Below are 18,518 nucleotides of genomic sequence, written 5' to 3'. Positions count from 1 at the left end.
AATCCCTCTTGTTATGAAGGCCAGCATGCTATTAGCCTTCTTCACTACCTGCTGTACCTGCATGCTTACCTTCATTGAGTGGTGTACAAGAACCCCCAGATCTCTCTGTACTGTCCCTTGACCGAAATTGATTCCATTTAGGTAGTAATCTGCCTTCCTGTTCTTGCCACCAAAGTGGATAAGCATCCATTTATCCACATTAAAGTGCATCTGCCATGCATCTGACCACTCACCTAACTTGTCCAGGTCACCCGGTAATCTCCTAACATCCTCATCACATTTCACCCTGCCACCCAGCTCAGTATCATCAGCAAATTTGCTAATGTTATTGCTAATAGCATCTTCTATATCATGAACATATATTGTAAAAAGCTGCGGTCCCAGTACTGATCCCTGCGGTACCCCACTGGTCACTGCCTGCCATTCCGAAATGGAGGCGTGGAGGAGTGTGGAAGGATGAGAGAATGCAGGCTGCAGCCCTATGAAGCAGGGGGAGGTCTTGCAGTTGGCCTGTGTGGGGATGTGGGAGACGACAGGAGCCTGGTGGGCAAGGGCTAGCTGGTCGGAGGGAGGGAGGGAGGGAGGGAAGCACGCACGGAGGAGGAAGAGCAAAGAGAAAAGAGAGAAAAAAAAAACAAAGGGGATCAAGAGAAAGAGCAGCAAAGAAAATGTGGCTGGCCAGCACGCCTTGAAGTGGGGAGAAAAGGCAGGGGCCAGCGCCTACGGCCATACTAGTCTGAAAACGCCCGATCTCGTCTGATCTCGGCAGCTAAGCAGACTCCGGCCTGGTTAGTACTTGGGTGGGAGACCGCCTGGGAATACCAGGTGCAGTAGGCTTTTTCCGCCAGCAGGGGCTGCTCAAGTCACCCCTCTGCACTCGTGTTGGGCCACGCACGCAATGCAGCGACAGGTTATTTTTGCTGCCGCTGTGCCTGGCATCAGTCTCCTGCAGGCAGGAGACAGGGAGGGGAGGAGAGCGGAGCGCTGCCAAAATCAGCAAGAAAGAGGGAAAGAAAGGGATTGGGGCTGCACGCTGTCTGCGGCTGGCAGTCAGGAAAGGAGGACAATAGAGAATAGGTGCAGGAGTTGGCCATTCTGCCCTTGGAGCCTGCACCACCATTCAATATGATCATGGCTGATCATCCTTAATCGGTATCCTGCTCCTGCCTTATCTCCATAAGCCTTGATTCCACTATCCTTGAGAGCTCTGTGCAACTCTTTCTTCAATGAATCCAGAGACTGGGCCTCCACTGCCCTCTGGGGCAGAGCATTCCACACAGCCACCACTCTCTGGGTGAAGACGTTTCTCCTCATCTCTGTCCTAAACGGTCTACCCCGTATTTTTAAGCTGTGTCCTCTGTTTCGGCACTCACGTTTCCTGCCGCCAGAGTGTCCAATCCTTTGATAATCTTATATGTCTCAACCAGATCCCCTCTCAGTCTGCTAAACTCAAGGGTACACAAGCCCAGTCGCTCCAGTCTTTCAGTGTAAGGTAATCCCGCCATTCCTACGCTGCACTCCCTCAATAGCCAGAATGTCTCTCCTCAAATTTGGAGACCAGAACTGCACACAGTACTCCAGGTGTGGTCTCACCAGGGCCCTGTACACCTGCAGAAGAACCTCTTTGCTTCTGTACTCAATCCCTCTTGTTATGAAGGCCAGCATGCTATTAGCCTTCTTCACTACCTGCTGTACCTGCATGCTTACCTTCATTGAGTGGTGTACAAGAACCCCCAGATCTCTCTGTACTGTCCCTTGACCGAAATTGATTCCATTTAGGTAGTAATCTGCCTTCCTGTTCTTGCCACCAAAGTGGATAAGCATCCATTTATCCACATTAAAGTGCATCTGCCATGCATCTGACCACTCACCTAACTTGTCCAGGTCACCCGGTAATCTCCTAACATCCTCATCACATTTCACCCTGCCACCCAGCTCAGTATCATCAGCAAATTTGCTAATGTTATTGCTAATAGCATCTTCTATATCATGAACATATATTGTAAAAAGCTGCGGTCCCAGTACTGATCCCTGCGGTACCCCACTGGTCACTGCCTGCCATTCCGAAATGGAGGCGTGGAGGAGTGTGGAAGGATGAGAGAATGCAGGCTGCAGCCCTATGAAGCAGGGGGAGGTCTTGCAGTTGGCCTGTGTGGGGATGTGGGAGACGACAGGAGCCTGGTGGGCAAGGGCTAGCTGGTCGGAGGGAGGGAGGGAGGGAGGGAAGCACGCACGGAGGAGGAAGAGCAAAGAGAAAAGAGAGAAAAAAAAAACAAAGGGGATCAAGAGAAAGAGCAGCAAAGAAAATGTGGCTGGCCAGCACGCCTTGAAGTGGGGAGAAAAGGCAGGGGCCAGCGCCTACGGCCATACTAGTCTGAAAACGCCCGATCTCGTCTGATCTCGGCAGCTAAGCAGACTCCGGCCTGGTTAGTACTTGGGTGGGAGACCGCCTGGGAATACCAGGTGCAGTAGGCTTTTTCCGCCAGCAGGGGCTGCTCAAGTCACCCCTCTGCACTCGTGTTGGGCCACGCACGCAATGCAGCGACAGGTTATTTTTGCTGCCGCTGTGCCTGGCATCAGTCTCCTGCAGGCAGGAGACAGGGAGGGGAGGAGAGCGGAGCGCTGCCAAAATCAGCAAGAAAGAGGGAAAGAAAGGGATTGGGGCTGCACGCTGTCTGCGGCTGGCAGTCAGGAAAGGAGGACAATAGAGAATAGGTGCAGGAGTTGGCCATTCTGCCCTTGGAGCCTGCACCACCATTCAATATGATCATGGCTGATCATCCTTAATCGGTATCCTGCTCCTGCCTTATCTCCATAAGCCTTGATTCCACTATCCTTGAGAGCTCTGTGCAACTCTTTCTTCAATGAATCCAGAGACTGGGCCTCCACTGCCCTCTGGGGCAGAGCATTCCACACAGCCACCACTCTCTGGGTGAAGACGTTTCTCCTCATCTCTGTCCTAAACGGTCTACCCCGTATTTTTAAGCTGTGTCCTCTGTTTCGGCACTCACGTTTCCTGCCGCCAGAGTGTCCAATCCTTTGATAATCTTATATGTCTCAACCAGATCCCCTCTCAGTCTGCTAAACTCAAGGGTACACAAGCCCAGTCGCTCCAGTCTTTCAGTGTAAGGTAATCCCGCCATTCCAGGAATTGACCTCGTCAACCTACGCTGCACTCCCTCAATAGCCAGAATGTCTCTCCTCAAATTTGGAGACCAGAACTGCACACAGTACTCCAGGTGTGGTCTCACCAGGGCCCTGTACACCTGCAGAAGAACCTCTTTGCTTCTGTACTCAATCCCTCTTGTTATGAAGGCCAGCATGCTATTAGCCTTCTTCACTACCTGCTGTACCTGCATGCTTACCTTCATTGAGTGGTGTACAAGAAGTACCTGCATGCTTACCTTCATTGAGTGGTGTACAAGAACCCCCAGATCTCTCGGTACTGTCCCTTGACCGAAATTGATTCCATTTAGGTAGTAATCTGCCTTCCTGTTCTTGCCATCAAAGTGGATAAGCATCCATTTATCCACATTAAAGTGCATCTGCCATGCATCTGACCACTCACCTAACTTGTCCAGGTCACCCGGTAATCTCCTAACATCCTCATCACATTTCACCCTGCCACCCAGCTCAGTATCATCAGCAAATTTGCTAATGTTATTGCTAATAGCATCTTCTATATCATGAACATATATTGTAAAAAGCTGCGGTCCCAGTACTGATCCCTGCGGTACCCCACTGGTCACTGCCTGCCATTCCGAAATGGAGGCGTGAAGGAGTGTGGAAGGATGAGAGAATGCAGGCTGCAGCCCTATGAAGCAGGGGGAGGTCTTGCAGTTGGCCTGTGTGGGGATGTGGGAGACGACAGGAGCCTGGTGGGCAAGGGCTAGCTGGAGGGAGGGAGTGAGGGAAGCACGCACGGAGGAGGAAGAGCAAAGAGAAAAGAGAGAAAAAAAAAACAAAGGGGATCAAGAGAAAGAGCAGCAAAGAAAATGTGGCTGGCCAGCACGCCTTGAAGTGGGGAGAAAAGGCAGGGACCAGCGCCTACGGCCATACTAGTCTGAAAACGCCCGATCTCGTCTGATCTCGGAAGCTAAGCAGACTCAGGCCTGGTTAGTACTTGGATGGGAGACCGCCTGGGAATACCAGGTGCAGTAGGCTTTTTCCGCCAGCAGGGGCTGCTCAAGTCACCCCTCTGCACTCGTGTTGGGCCACGCACGCAATGCAGCGACAGGTTATTTTTGCTGCCGCTGTGCCTGGCATCAGTCTCCTGCAGGCAGGAGACAGGGAGGGGAGGAGAGCGGAGCGCTGCCAAAATCAGCAAGAAAGAGGGAAAGAAAGGGATTGGGGCTGCACGCTGTCTGCGGCTGGCAGTCAGGAAAGGAGGACAATATACAATAGGTGCAGGAGTTGGCCATTCTGCCCTTGGAGCCTGCACCACCATTCAATATGATCATGGCTGATCATCCTTAATCAGTATCCTGTTCCTGCCTTATCTCCATAAGCCTTGATTCCACTATCCTTGAGAGCTCTGTCCAACTCTTTCTTCAATGAATCCAGAGACTGGGCCTCCACTGCCCTCTGGGGCAGAGCATTCCACACAGCCACCACTCTCTGGGTGAAGACGTTTCTCCTCATCTCTGTCCTAAACGGTCTACCCCGTATTTTTAAGCTGTGTCCTCTGTTTCGGCACTCACGTTTCCTGCCGCCAGAGTGTCCAATCCTTTGATAATCTTATATGTCTCAACCAGATCCCCTCTCAGTCTTCTAAACTCAAGGGTACACAAGCCCAGTCGCTCCAGTCTTTCAGTGTAAGGTAATCCCGCCATTCCAGGAATTGACCTCGTCAACCTACGCTGCACTCCCTCAATAGCCAGAATGTCTCTCCTCAAATTTGGAGACCAGAACTGCACACAGTACTCCAGGTGTGGTCTCACCAGGGCCCTGTACACCTGCAGAAGAACCTCTTTGCTTCTGTACTCGATCCCTCTTGTTATGAAGGCCAGCATGCTATTAGCCTTCTTCACTACCTGCTGTACCTGCATGCTTACCTTCATTGAGTGGTGTACAAGAACCCCCAGATCTCTCGGTACTGTCCCTTGACCGAAATTGATTCCATTTAGGTAGTAATCTGCCTTCGTGTTCTTGCCACCAAAGTGGATAAGCATCCATTTATCCACATTAAAGTGCATCTGCCATGCATCTGACCACTCACCTAACTTGTCCAGGTCACCCGGTAATCTCCTAACATCCTCATCACATTTCACCCTGCCACCCAGCTCAGTATCATCAGCAAATTTGCTAATGTTATTGCTAATAGCATCTTCTATATCATGAACATATATTGTAAAAAGCTGCGGTCCCAGTACTGATCCCTGCGGTACCCCACTGGTCACTGCCTGCCATTCCGAAATGGAGGCGTGGAGGAGTGTGGAAGGATGAGAGAATGCAGGCTGCAGCCCTATGAAGCAGGGGGAGGTCTTGCAGTTGGCCTGTGTGGGGATGTGGGAGACGACAGGAGCCTGGTGGGCAAGGGCTAGCTGGAGGGAGTGAGGGAAGCACGCACGGAGGAGGAAGAGCAAAGAGAAAAGAGAGAAAAAAAAAACAAAGGGGATCAAGAGAAAGAGCAGCAAAGAAAATGTGGCTGGCCAGCACGCCTTGAAGTGGGGAGAAAAGGCAGGGGCCAGCGCCTACGGCCATACTAGTCTGAAAACGCCCGCTCTCGTCTGATCTCGGAAGCTAAGCAGACTCAGGCCTGGTTAGTACTTGGATGGGAGACCGCCTGGGAATACCAGGTGCAGTAGGCTTTTTCCGCCAGCAGGGGCTGCTCAAGTCACCCCTCTGCACTCGTGTTGGGCCACGCACGCAATGCAGCGACAGGTTATTTTTGCTGCCGCTGTGCCTGGCATCAGTCTCCTGCAGGCAGGAGACAGGGAGGGGAGGAGAGCGGAGCACTGCCAAAATCAGCAAGAAAGACGGAAAGAAAGGGATTGGGGCTGCACGCTGTCTGCGGCTGGCAGTCAGGAAAGGAGGACAATAGACAATAGGTGCAGGAGTTGGCCATTCTGCCCTTGGAGCTTGCACCACCATTCAATATGATCATGGCTGATCATCCTTAATCAGTATCCTGTTCCTGCCTTATCTCCATAAGCCTTGATTCCACTATCCTTGAGAGCTCTGTCCAACTCTTTCTTCAATGAATCCAGAGACTGGGCCTCCACTGCCCTCTGGGGCAGAGCATTCCACACAGCCACCACTCTCTGGGTGAAGACGTTTCTCCTCATCTCTGTCCTAAACGGTCTACCCCGTATTTTTAAGCTGTGTCCTCTGTTTCGGCACTCACGTTTCCTGCCGCCAGAGTGTCCAATCCTTTGATAATCTTATATGTCTCAACCAGATCCCCTCTCAGTCTTCTAAACTCAAGGGTACACAAGCCCAGTCGCTCCAGTCTTTCAGTGTAAGGTAATCCCGCCATTCCAGGAATTGACCTCGTCAACCTACGCTGCACTCCCTCAATAGCCAGAATGTCTCTCCTCAAATTTGGAGACCAGAACTGCACACAGTACTCCAGGTGTGGTCTCACCAGGGCCCTGTACACCTAAAGAAGAACCTCTTTGCTTCTGTACTCGATCCCTCTTGTTATGAAGGCCAGCATGCTATTAGCCTTCTTCACTACCTGCTGTACCTGCATGCTTACCTTCATTGAGTGGTGTACAAGAACCCCCAGATCTCTCGGTACTGTCCCTTGACCGAAATTGATTCCATTTAGGTAGTAATCTGCCTTCGTGTTCTTGCCACCAAAGTGGATAGGCATCCATTTATCCACATTAAAGTGCATCTGCCATGCATCTGACCACTCACCTAACTTGTCCAGGTCACCCGGTAATCTCCTAACATCCTCATCACATTTCACCCTGCCACCCAGCTCAGTATCATCAGCAAATTTGCTAATGTTATTGCTAATAGCATCTTCTATATCATGAACATATATTGTAAAAAGCTGCGGTCCCAGTACTGATCCCTGCGGTACCCCACTGGTCACTGCCTGCCATTCCGAAATGGAGGCGTGGAGGAGTGTGGAAGGATGAGAGAATGCAGGCTGCAGCCCTATGAAGCAGGGGGAGGTCTTGCAGTTGGCCTGTGTGGGGATGTGGGAGACGACAGGAGCCTGGTGGGCAAGGGCTAGCTGGAGGGAGTGAGGGAAGCACGCACGGAGGAGGAAGAGCAAAGAGAAAAGAGAGAAAAAAAAAACAAAGGGGATCAAGAGAAAGAGCAGCAAAGAAAATGTGGCTGGCCAGCACGCCTTGAAGTGGGGAGAAAAGGCAGGGGCCAGCGCCTACGGCCATACTAGTCTGAAAACGCCCGCTCTCGTCTGATCTCGGAAGCTAAGCAGACTCAGGCCTCGTTAGTACTTGGATGGGAGACCGCCTGGGAATACCAGGTGCAGTAGGCTTTTTCCGCCAGCAGGGGCTGCTCAAGTCACCCCTCTGCACTCGTGTTGGGCCACGCACGCAATGCAGCGACAGGTTATTTTTGCTGCCGCTGTGCCTGGCATCAGTCTCCTGCAGGCAGGAGACAGGGAGGGGAGGAGAGCGGAGCGCTGCCAAAATCAGCAAGAAAGACGGAAAGAAAGGGATTGGGGCTGCACGCTGTCTGCGGCTGGCAGTCAGGAAAGGAGGACAATAGACAATAGGTGCAGGAGTTGGCCATTCTGCCCTTGGAGCTTGCACCACCATTCAATATGATCATGGCTGATCATCCTTAATCAGTATCCTGTTCCTGCCTTATCTCCATAAGCCTTGATTCCACTATCCTTGAGAGCTCTGTCCAACTCTTTCTTCAATGAATCCAGAGACTGGGCCTCCACTGCCCTCTGGGGCAGAGCATTCCACACAGCCACCACTCTCTGGGTGAAGACGTTTCTCCTCATCTCTGTCCTAAACGGTCTACCCCGTATTTTTAAGCTGTGTCCTCTGTTTCGGCACTCACGTTTCCTGCCGCCAGAGTGTCCAATCCTTTGATAATCTTATATGTCTCAACCAGATCCCCTCTCAGTCTTCTAAACTCAAGGGTACACAAGCCCAGTCGCTCCAGTCTTTCAGTGTAAGGTAATCCCGCCATTCCAGGAATTGACCTCGTCAACCTACGCTGCACTCCCTCAATAGCCAGAATGTCTCTCCTCAAATTTGGAGACCAGAACTGCACACAGTACTCCAGGTGTGGTCTCACCAGGGCCCTGTACACCTGCAGAAGAACCTCTTTGCTTCTGTACTCGATCCCTCTTGTTATGAAGGCCAGCATGCTATTAGCCTTCTTCACTACCTGCTGTACCTGCATGCTGACCTTCATTGAGTGGTGTACAAGAACCCCCAGATCTCTCGGTACTGTCCCTTGACCGAAATTGATTCCATTTAGGTAGTAATCTGCCTTCGTGTTCTTGCCACCAAAGTGGATAAGCATCCATTTATCCACATTAAAGTGCATCTGCCATGCATCTGACCACTCACCTAACTTGTCCAGGTGACCCGGTAATCTCCTAACATCCTCATCACATTTCACCCTGCCACCCAGCTCAGTATCATCAGCAAATTTGCTAATGTTATTGCTAATAGCATCTTCTATATCATGAACATATATTGTAAAAAGCTGCGGTCCCAGTACTGATCCCTGCGGTACCCCACTGGTCACTGCCTGCCATACCGAAATGGAGGCGTGGAGGAGTGTGGAAGGATGAGAGATTGCAGGCTGCAGCCCTATGAAGCAGGGGGAGGTCTTGCAGTTGGCCTGTGTGGGGATGTGGGAGACGACAGGAGCCTGGTGGGCAAGGGCTAGCTGGAGGGAGGGAGGGAGGGAGGGAGGGAAGCACGCACGGAGGAGGAAGAGCAAAGAGAAAAGAGAGAAAAAAAAAACAAAGGGGATCAAGAGAAAGAGCAGCAAAGAAAATGTGGCTGGCCAGCACGCCTTGAAGTGGGGAGAAAAGGCAGGGGCCAGTGCCTATGGCCATACTAGTCTGAAAACGCCCGATCTCGTCTGATCTCGGAAGCTATGCAGACTCAGGCCTGGTTAGTACTTGGATGGGAGACCGCCTGGGAATACCAGGTGCAGTAGGCTTTGTCCGCCAGCAGGGGCAGCTCAAGTCACCCCTCTGCACTCGTGTTGGGCCACGCACGCAATGCAGCGACAGGTTATTTTTGCTGCCGCTGTGCCTGGCATCAGTCTCCTGCAGGCAGGAGACAGGGAGGGGAGGAGAGCGGAGCGCTGCCAAAATCAGCAAGAAAGAGGGAAAGAAAGGGATTGGGGCTGCACGCTGTCTGCGGCTGGCAGTCAGGAAAGGAGGACAATAGACAATAGGTGCAGGAGTTGGCCATTCTGCCCTTGGAGCCTGCACCACCATTCAATATGATCATGGCTGATCATCCTTAATCAGTATCCTGTTCCTGCCTTATCTCCATAAGCCTTGATTCCACTATCCTTGAGAGCTCTGTCCAACTCTTTCTTCAATGAATCCAGAGACTGGGCCTCCACTGCCCTCTGGGGCAGAGCATTCCACACAGCCACCACTCTCTGGGTGAAGACGTTTCTCCTCATCTCTGTCCTAAACGGTCTACCCCGTATTTTTAAGCTGTGTCCTCTGTTTCGGCACTCACGTTTCCTGCCGCCAGAGTGTCCAATCCTTTGATAATCTTATACGTCTCAACCAGATCCCCTCTCAGTCTTCTAAACTCAAGGGTACACAAGCCCAGTCGCTCCAGTCTTTCAGTGTAAGGTAATCCCGCCATTCCAGGAATTGACCTCGTCAACCTACGCTGCACTCCCTCAATAGCCAGAATGTCTCTCCTCAAATTTGGAGACCAGAACTGCACACAGTACTCCAGGTGTGGTCTCACCAGGGCCCTGTACACCTGCAGAAGAACCTCTTTGCTTCTGTACTCGATCCCTCTTGTTATGAAGGCCAGCATGCTATTAGCCTTCTTCACTACCTGCTGTACCTGCATGCTTACCTTCATTGAGTGGTGTACAAGAACCCCCAGATCTCTCGGTACTGTCCCTTGACCGAAATTGATTCCATTTAGGTAGTAATCTGCCTTCGTGTTCTTGCCACCAAAGTGGATAAGCATCCATTTATCCACATTAAAGTGCATCTGCCATGCATCTGACCACTCACCTAACTTGTCCAGGTCACCCGGTAATCTCCTAACATCCTCATCACATTTCACCCTGCCACCCAGCTCAGTATCATCAGCAAATTTGCTAATGTTATTGCTAATAGCATCTTCTATATCATGAACATATATTGTAAAAAGCTGCGGTCCCAGTACTGATCCCTGCGGTACCCCACTGGTCACTGCCTGCCATTCCGAAATGGAGGCGTGGAGGAGTGTGGAAGGATGAGAGATTGCAGGCTGCAGCCCTATGAAGCAGGGGGAGGTCTTGCAGTTGGCCTGTGTGGGGATGTGGGAGACGACAGGAGCCTGGTGGGCAAGGGCTAGCTGGAGGGAGGGAGGGAGGGAGGGAGGGAAGCACGCACGGAGGAGGAAGAGCAAAGAGAAAAGAGAGAAAAAAAAAACAAAGGGGATCAAGAGAAAGAGCAGCAAAGAAAATGTGGCTGGCCAGCACGCCTTGAAGTGGGGAGAAAAGGCAGGGGCCAGTGCCTATGGCCATACTAGTCTGAAAACGCCCGATCTCGTCTGATCTCGGAAGCTAAGCAGACTCAGGCCTGGTTAGTACTTGGATGGGAGACCGCCTGGGAATACCAGGTGCAGTAGGCTTTTTCCGCCAGCAGGGGCTGCTCAAGTCACCCCTCTGCACTCGTGTTGGGCCACGCACGCAATGCAGCGACAGGTTATTTTTGCTGCCGCTGTGCCTGGCATCAGTCTCCTGCAGGCAGGAGACAGGGAGGGGAGGAGAGCGGAGCGCTGCCAAAATCAGCAAGAAAGAGGGAAAGAAAGGGATTGGGGCTGCACGCTGTCTGCGGCTGGCAGTCAGGAAAGGAGGACAATAGACAATAGGTGCAGGAGTTGGCCATTCTGCCCTTGGAGCTTGCACCACCATTCAATATGATCATGGCTGATCATCCTTAATCAGTATCCTGTTCCTGCCTTATCTCCATAAGCCTTGATTCCACTATCCTTGAGAGCTCTGTCCAACTCTTTCTTCAATGAATCCAGAGACTGGGCCTCCACTGCCCTCTGGGGCAGAGCATTCCACACAGCCACCACTCTCTGGGTGAAGACGTTTCTCCTCATCTCTGTCCTAAACGGTCTACCCCGTATTTTTAAGCTGTGTCCTCTGTTTCGGCACTCACGTTTCCTGCCGCCAGAGTGTCCAATCCTTTGATAATCTTATATGTCTCAACCAGATCCCCTCTCAGTCTTCTAAACTCAAGGGTACACAAGCCCAGTCGCTCCAGTCTTTCAGTGTAAGGTAATCCCGCCATTCCAGGAATTGACCTCGTCAACCTACGCTGCACTCCCTCAATAGCCAGAATGTCTCTCCTCAAATTTGGAGACCAGAACTGCACACAGTACTCCAGGTGTGGTCTCACCAGGGCCCTGTACACCTGCAGAAGAACCTCTTTGCTTCTGTACTCGATCCCTCTTGTTATGAAGGCCAGCATGCTATTAGCCTTCTTCACTACCTGCTGTACCTGCATGCTGACCTTCATTGAGTGGTGTACAAGAACCCCCAGATCTCTCGGTACTGTCCCTTGACCGAAATTGATTCCATTTAGGTAGTAATCTGCCTTCGTGTTCTTGCCACCAAAGTGGATAAGCATCCATTTATCCACATTAAAGTGCATCTGCCATGCATCTGACCACTCACCTAACTTGTCCAGGTGACCCGGTAATCTCCTAACATCCTCATCACATTTCACCCTGCCACCCAGCTCAGTATCATCAGCAAATTTGCTAATGTTATTGCTAATAGCATCTTCTATATCATGAACATATATTGTAAAAAGCTGCGGTCCCAGTACTGATCCCTGCGGTACCCCACTGGTCACTGCCTGCCATTCCGAAATGGAGGCGTGGAGGAGTGTGGAAGGATGAGAGATTGCAGGCTGCAGCCCTATGAAGCAGGGGGAGGTCTTGCAGTTGGCCTGTGTGGGGGTGTGGGAGACGACAGGAGCCTGGTGGGCAAGGGCTAGCTGGAGGGAGGGAGGGAGGGAGGGAGGGAAGCACGCACGGAGGAGGAAGAGCAAAGAGAAAAGAGAGAAAAAAAAAACAAAGGGGATCAAGAGAAAGAGCAGCAAAGAAAATGTGGCTGGCCAGCACGCCTTGAAGTGGGGAGAAAAGGCAGGGGCCAGTGCCTATGGCCATACTAGTCTGAAAACGCCCGATCTCGTCTGATCTCGGAAGCTATGCAGACTCAGGCCTGGTTAGTACTTGGATGGGAGACCGCCTGGGAATACCAGGTGCAGTAGGCTTTGTCCGCCAGCAGGGGCAGCTCAAGTCACCCCTCTGCACTCGTGTTGGGCCACGCACGCAATGCAGCGACAGGTTATTTTTGCTGCCGCTGTGCCTGGCATCAGTCTCCTGCAGGCAGGAGACAGGGAGGGGAGGAGAGCGGAGCGCTGCCAAAATCAGCAAGAAAGAGGGAAAGAAAGGGATTGGGGCTGCACGCTGTCTGCGGCTGGCAGTCAGGAAAGGAGGACAATAGACAATAGGTGCAGGAGTTGGCCATTCTGCCCTTGGAGCCTGCACCACCATTCAATATGATCATGGCTGATCATCCTTAATCAGTATCCTGTTCCTGCCTTATCTCCATAAGCCTTGATTCCACTATCCTTGAGAGCTCTGTCCAACTCTTTCTTCAATGAATCCAGAGACTGGGCCTCCACTGCCCTCTGGGGCAGAGCATTCCACACAGCCACCACTCTCTGGGTGAAGACGTTTCTCCTCATCTCTGTCCTAAACGGTCTACCCCGTATTTTTAAGCTGTGTCCTCTGTTTCGGCACTCACGTTTCCTGCCGCCAGAGTGTCCAATCCTTTGATAATCTTATACGTCTCAACCAGATCCCCTCTCAGTCTTCTAAACTCAAGGGTACACAAGCCCAGTCGCTCCAGTCTTTCAGTGTAAGGTAATCCCGCCATTCCAGGAATTGACCTCGTCAACCTACGCTGCACTCCCTCAATAGCCAGAATGTCTCTCCTCAAATTTGGAGACCAGAACTGCACACAGTACTCCAGGTGTGGTCTCACCAGGGCCCTGTACACCTGCAGAAGAACCTCTTTGCTTCTGTACTCGATCCCTCTTGTTATGAAGGCCAGCATGCTATTAGCCTTCTTCACTACCTGCTGTACCTGCATGCTTACCTTCATTGAGTGGTGTACAAGAACCCCCAGATCTCTCGGTACTGTCCCTTGACCGAAATTGATTCCATTTAGGTAGTAATCTGCCTTCGTGTTCTTGCCACCAAAGTGGATAAGCATCCATTTATCCACATTAAAGTGCATCTGCCATGCATCTGACCACTCACCTAACTTGTCCAGGTGACCCGGTAATCTCCTAACATCCTCATCACATTTCACCCTGCCACCCAGCTCAGTATCATCAGCAAATTTGCTAATGTTATTGCTAATAGCATCTTCTATATCATGAACATATATTGTAAAAAGCTGCGGTCCCAGTACTGATCCCTGCGGTACCCCACTGGTCACTGCCTGCCATTCCGAAATGGAGGCGTGGAGGAGTGTGGAAGGATGAGAGATTGCAGGCTGCAGCCCTATGAAGCAGGGGGAGGTCTTGCAGTTGGCCTGTGTGGGGATGTGGGAGACGACAGGAGCCTGGTGGGCAAGGGCTAGCTGGAGGGAGGGAGGGAGGGAGGGAGGGAAGCACGCACGGAGGAGGAAGAGCAAAGAGAAAAGAGAGAAAAAAAAAACAAAGGGGATCAAGAGAAAGAGCAGCAAAGAAAATGTGGCTGGCCAGCACGCCTTGAAGTGGGGAGAAAAGGCAGGGGCCAGTGCCTATGGCCATACTAGTCTGAAAACGCCCGATCTCGTCTGATCTCGGAAGCTAAGCAGACTCAGGCCTGGTTAGTACTTGGATGGGAGACCGCCTGGGAATACCAGGTGCAGTAGGCTTTTTCCGCCAGCAGGGGCTGCTCAAGTCACCCCTCTGCACTCGTGTTGGGCCACGCACGCAATGCAGCGACAGGTTATTTTTGCTGCCGCTGTGCCTGGCATCAGTCTCCTGCAGGCAGGAGACAGGGAGGGGAGGAGAGCGGAGCGCTGCCAAAATCAGCAAGAAAGAGGGAAAGAAAGGGATTGGGGCTGCACGCTGTCTGCGGCTGGCAGTCAGGAAAGGAGGACAATAGACAATAGGTGCAGGAGTTGGCCATTCTGCCCTTGGAGCCTGCACCACCATTCAATATGATCATGGCTGATCATCCTTAATCAGTATCCTGTTCCTGCCTTATCTCCATAAGCCTTGATTCCACTATCCTTGAGAGCTCTGTCCAACTCTTTCTTCAATGAATCCAGAGACTGGGCCTCCACTGCCCTCTGGGGCAGAGCATTCCACACAGCCACCACTCTCTGGGTGAAGACGTTTCTCCTCATCTCTGTCCTAAACGGTCTACCCTGTATTTTTAAGCTGTGTCCTCTGTTTCGGCACTCACGTTTCCTGCCGCCAGAGTGTCCAATCCTTTGATAATCTTATATGTCTCAACCAGATCCCCTCTCAGTCTTCTAAACTCAAGGGTACACAAGCCCAGTCGCTCCAGTCTTTCAGTGTAAGGTAATCCCGCCATTCCAGGAATTGACCTCGTCAACCTACGCTGCACTCCCTCAATAGCCAGAATGTCTCTCCTCAAATTTGGAGACCAGAACTGCACACAGTACTCCAGGTGTGGTCTCACCAGGGCCCTGTACACCTGCAGAAGAACCTCTTTGCTTCTGTACTCGATCCCTCTTGTTATGAAGGCCAGCATGCTATTAGCCTTCTTCACTACCTGCTGTACCTGCATGCTTACCTTCATTGAGCGGTGTACAAGAACCCCCAGATCTCTCGGTACTGTCCCTTGACCGAAATTGATTCCATTTAGGTAGTAATCTGCCTTCGTGTTCTTGCCACCAAAGTGGATAAGCATCCATTTATCCACATTAAAGTGCATCTGCCATGCATCTGACCACTCACCTAACTTGTCCAGGTGACCCGGTAATCTCCTAACATCCTCATCACATTTCACCCTGCCACCCAGCTCAGTATCATCAGCAAATTTGCTAATGTTATTGCTAATAGCATCTTCTATATCATGAACATATATTGTAAAAAGCTGCGGTCCCAGTACTGATCCCTGCGGTACCCCACTGGTCACTGCCTGCCATTCCGAAATGGAGGCGTGGAGGAGTGTGGAAGGATGAGAGATTGCAGGCTGCAGCCCTATGAAGCAGGGGGAGGTCTTGCAGTTGGCCTGTGTGGGGATGTGGGAGACGACAGGAGCCTGGTGGGCAAGGGCTAGCTGGAGGGAGGGAGGGAGGGAGGGAGGGAAGCACGCACGGAGGAGGAAGAGCAAAGAGAAAAGAGAGAAAAAAAAAACAAAGGGGATCAAGAGAAAGAGCAGCAAAGAAAATCTGGCTGGCCAGCACGCCTTGAAGTGGGGAGAAAAGGCAGGGGCCAGTGCCTATGGCCATACTAGTCTGAAAACGCCCGATCTCGTCTGATCTCGGAAGCTATGCAGACTCAGGCCTGGTTAGTACTTGGATGGGAGACCGCCTGGGAATACCAGGTGCAGTAGGCTTTGTCCGCCAGCAGGGGCAGCTCAAGTCACCCCTCTGCACTTGTGTTGGGCCACGCACGCAATGCAGTGACAGGTTATTTTTGCTGCCGCTGTGCCTGGCATCAGTCTCCTGCAGGCAGGAGACAGGGAGGGGAGGAGAGCGGAGCGCTGCCAAAATCAGCAAGAAAGAGGGAAAGAAAGGGATTGGGGCTGCACGCTGTCTGCGGCTGGCAGTCAGGAAAGGAGGACAATAGACAATAGGTGCAGGAGTTGGCCATTCTGCCCTTGGAGCCTGCACCACCATTCAATATGATCATGGCTGATCATCCTTAATCAGTATCCTGTTCCTGCCTTATCTCCATAAGCCTTGATTCCACTATCCTTGAGAGCTCTGTCCAACTCTTTCTTCAATGAATCCAGAGACTGGGCCTCCACTGCCCTCTGGGGCAGAGCATTCCACACAGCCACCACTCTCTGGGTGAAGACGTTTCTCCTCATCTCTGTCCTAAACGGTCTACCCCGTATTTTTAAGCTGTGTCCTCTGTTTCGGCACTCACGTTTCCTGCCGCCAGAGTGTCCAATCCTTTGATAATCTTATACGTCTCAACCAGATCCCCTCTCAGTCTTCTAAACTCAAGGGTACACAAGCCCAGTCGCTCCAGTCTTTCAGTGTAAGGTAATCCCGCCATTCCAGGAATTGACCTCGTCAACCTACGCTGCACTCCCTCAATAGCCAGAATGTCTCTCCTCAAATTTGGAGACCAGAACTGCACACAGTACTCCAGGTGTGGTCTCACCAGGGCCCTGTACACCTGCAGAAGAACCTCTTTGCTTCTGTACTCGATCCCTCTTGTTATGAAGGCCAGCATGCTATTAGCCTTCTTCACTACCTGCTGTACCTGCATGCTTACCTTCATTGAGTGGTGTACAAGAACCCCGAGATCTCTCGGTACTGTCCCTTGACCGAAATTGATTCCATTTAGGTAGTAATCTGCCTTCGTGTTCTTGCCACCAAAGTGGATAAGCATCCATTTATCCACATTAAAGTGCATCTGCCATGCATCTGACCACTCACCTAACTTGTCCAGGTCACCCGGTAATCTCCTAACATCCTCATCACATTTCACCCTGCCACCCAGCTCAGCATCATCAGCAAATTTGCTAATGTTATTGCTAATAGCATCTTCTATATCATGAACATATATTGTAAAAAGCTGCGGTCCCAGTACTGATCCCTGCGGTACCCCACTGGTCACTGCCTGCCATTCCGAAATGGAGGCGTGGAGGAGTGTGGAAGGATGAGAGAATGCAGGCTGCAGCCCTATGAAGCAGGGGGAGGTCTTGCAGTTGGCCTGTGTGGGGATGTGGGAGACGACAGGAGCCTGGTGGGCAAGGGCTAGCTGGAGGGAGGGAGGGAGGGAGTGAGGGAAGCACGCACGGAGGAGAAAGAGCAAAGAGAAAAGAGAGAAAAAAAAAACAAAGGGGATCAAGAGAAAGAGCAGCAAAGAAAATGTGGCTGGCCAGCACGCCTTGAAGTGGGGAGAAAAGGCAGGGGCCAGTGCCTACGGCCATACTAGTCTGAAAATGCCCGATCTCGTCTGATCTCGGAAGCTAAGCAGACTCAGGCCTGGTTAGTACTTGGATGGGAGACCGCCTGGGAATACCAGGTGCAGTAGGCTTTTTCCGCCAGCAGGGGCTGCTCAAGTCACCCCTCTGCACTCGTGTTGGGCCACGCACGCAATGCAGCGACAGGTTATTTTTGCTGCCGCTGTGCCTGGCATCAGTCTCCTGCAGGCAGGAGACAGGGAGGGGAGGAGAGCGGAGCGCTGCCAAAATCAGCAAGAAAGAGGGAAAGAAAGGGATTGGGGCTGCACGCTGTCTGCGGCTGGCAGTCAGGAAAGGAGGACAATAGACAATAGGTGCAGGAGTTGGCCATTCTGCCCTTGGAGCCTGCACCACCATTCAATATGATCATGGCTGATCATCCTTAATCAGTATCCTGTTCCTGCCTTATCTCCATAAGCCTTGATTCCACTATCCTTGAGAGCTCTGTCCAACTCTTTCTTCAATGAATCCAGAGACTGGGCCTCCACTGCCCTCTGGGGCAGAGCATTCCACACAGCCACCACTCTCTAGGTGAAGACGTTTCTCCTCATCTCTGTCCTAAACGGTCTACCCCGTATTTTTAAGCTGTGTCCTCTGTTTCGGCACTCACGTTTCCTGCCGCCAGAGTGTCCAATCCTTTGATAATCTTATATGTCTCAACCAGATCCCCTCTCAGTCTTCTAAACTCAAGGGTACACAAGCCCAGTCGCTCCAGTCTTTCAGTGTAAGGTAATCCCGCCATTCCAGGAATTGACCTCGTCAACCTACGCTGCACTCCCTCAATAGCCAGAATGTCTCTCCTCAAATTTGGAGACCAGAACTGCACACAGTACTCCAGGTGTGGTCTCACCAGGGCCCTGTACACCTAAAGAAGAACCTCTTTGCTTCTGTACTCGATCCCTCTTGTTATGAAGGCCAGCATGCTATTAGCCTTCTTCACTACCTGCTGTACCTGCATGCTTACCTTCATTGAGTGGTGTACAAGAACCCCCAGATCTCTCGGTACTGTCCCTTGACCGAAATTGATTCCATTTAGGTAGTAATCTGCCTTCGTGTTCTTGCCACCAAAGTGGATAAGCATCCATTTATCCACATTAAAGTGCATCTGCCATGCATCTGACCACTCACCTAACTTGTCCAGGTCACCCGGTAATCTCCTAACATCCTCATCACATTTCACCCTGCCAC

General features: G+C 51.6%; 11 non-coding genes across 11 annotated transcripts; all 11 read left to right on the top strand.

The window, feature by feature from the left end:
- Window positions 1–718: 718 nt before the first annotated feature.
- LOC140469650 (5S ribosomal RNA) lies at window positions 719–837 on the top strand. Its single transcript, XR_011956187.1, has one exon. It is a non-coding gene; the product is annotated as a 5S ribosomal RNA (ribosomal RNA).
- A 1,519-nt stretch (window positions 838–2,356) lies between these two features.
- LOC140469645 (5S ribosomal RNA) lies at window positions 2,357–2,475 on the top strand. The gene has a single exon (XR_011956186.1). It is a non-coding gene; the product is annotated as a 5S ribosomal RNA (ribosomal RNA).
- Window positions 2,476–4,045: 1,570 nt separating this feature from the next.
- LOC140473859 (5S ribosomal RNA) lies at window positions 4,046–4,164 on the top strand. The gene has a single exon (XR_011958681.1). It is a non-coding gene; the product is annotated as a 5S ribosomal RNA (ribosomal RNA).
- A 1,527-nt stretch (window positions 4,165–5,691) lies between these two features.
- Window positions 5,692–5,810, top strand: LOC140469345 (5S ribosomal RNA). Its single transcript, XR_011956071.1, has one exon. It is a non-coding gene; the product is annotated as a 5S ribosomal RNA (ribosomal RNA).
- A 1,527-nt stretch (window positions 5,811–7,337) lies between these two features.
- On the top strand, window positions 7,338–7,456 carry LOC140471203 (5S ribosomal RNA). Its single transcript, XR_011956888.1, has one exon. It is a non-coding gene; the product is annotated as a 5S ribosomal RNA (ribosomal RNA).
- Window positions 7,457–8,995: 1,539 nt separating this feature from the next.
- On the top strand, window positions 8,996–9,114 carry LOC140469670 (5S ribosomal RNA). Its single transcript, XR_011956193.1, has one exon. It is a non-coding gene; the product is annotated as a 5S ribosomal RNA (ribosomal RNA).
- Window positions 9,115–10,653: 1,539 nt separating this feature from the next.
- Window positions 10,654–10,772, top strand: LOC140475760 (5S ribosomal RNA). The gene has a single exon (XR_011960250.1). It is a non-coding gene; the product is annotated as a 5S ribosomal RNA (ribosomal RNA).
- A 1,539-nt stretch (window positions 10,773–12,311) lies between these two features.
- LOC140469668 (5S ribosomal RNA) lies at window positions 12,312–12,430 on the top strand. Its single transcript, XR_011956192.1, has one exon. It is a non-coding gene; the product is annotated as a 5S ribosomal RNA (ribosomal RNA).
- Window positions 12,431–13,969: 1,539 nt separating this feature from the next.
- On the top strand, window positions 13,970–14,088 carry LOC140475759 (5S ribosomal RNA). Its single transcript, XR_011960249.1, has one exon. It is a non-coding gene; the product is annotated as a 5S ribosomal RNA (ribosomal RNA).
- A 1,539-nt stretch (window positions 14,089–15,627) lies between these two features.
- LOC140469667 (5S ribosomal RNA) lies at window positions 15,628–15,746 on the top strand. Its single transcript, XR_011956191.1, has one exon. It is a non-coding gene; the product is annotated as a 5S ribosomal RNA (ribosomal RNA).
- A 1,539-nt stretch (window positions 15,747–17,285) lies between these two features.
- Window positions 17,286–17,404, top strand: LOC140475823 (5S ribosomal RNA). Its single transcript, XR_011960309.1, has one exon. It is a non-coding gene; the product is annotated as a 5S ribosomal RNA (ribosomal RNA).
- The last annotated feature ends 1,114 nt before the right edge of the window (window positions 17,405–18,518 follow it).

Source organism: Chiloscyllium punctatum, chromosome 3, assembly GCF_047496795.1.
Source record: "Chiloscyllium punctatum isolate Juve2018m chromosome 3, sChiPun1.3, whole genome shotgun sequence".
NCBI lineage: Eukaryota > Metazoa > Chordata > Chondrichthyes > Orectolobiformes > Hemiscylliidae > Chiloscyllium > Chiloscyllium punctatum.
The sequence above is the reverse complement of the archived record's forward strand: the minus strand, read 5'-3'. Positions and strand labels throughout refer to the sequence as shown.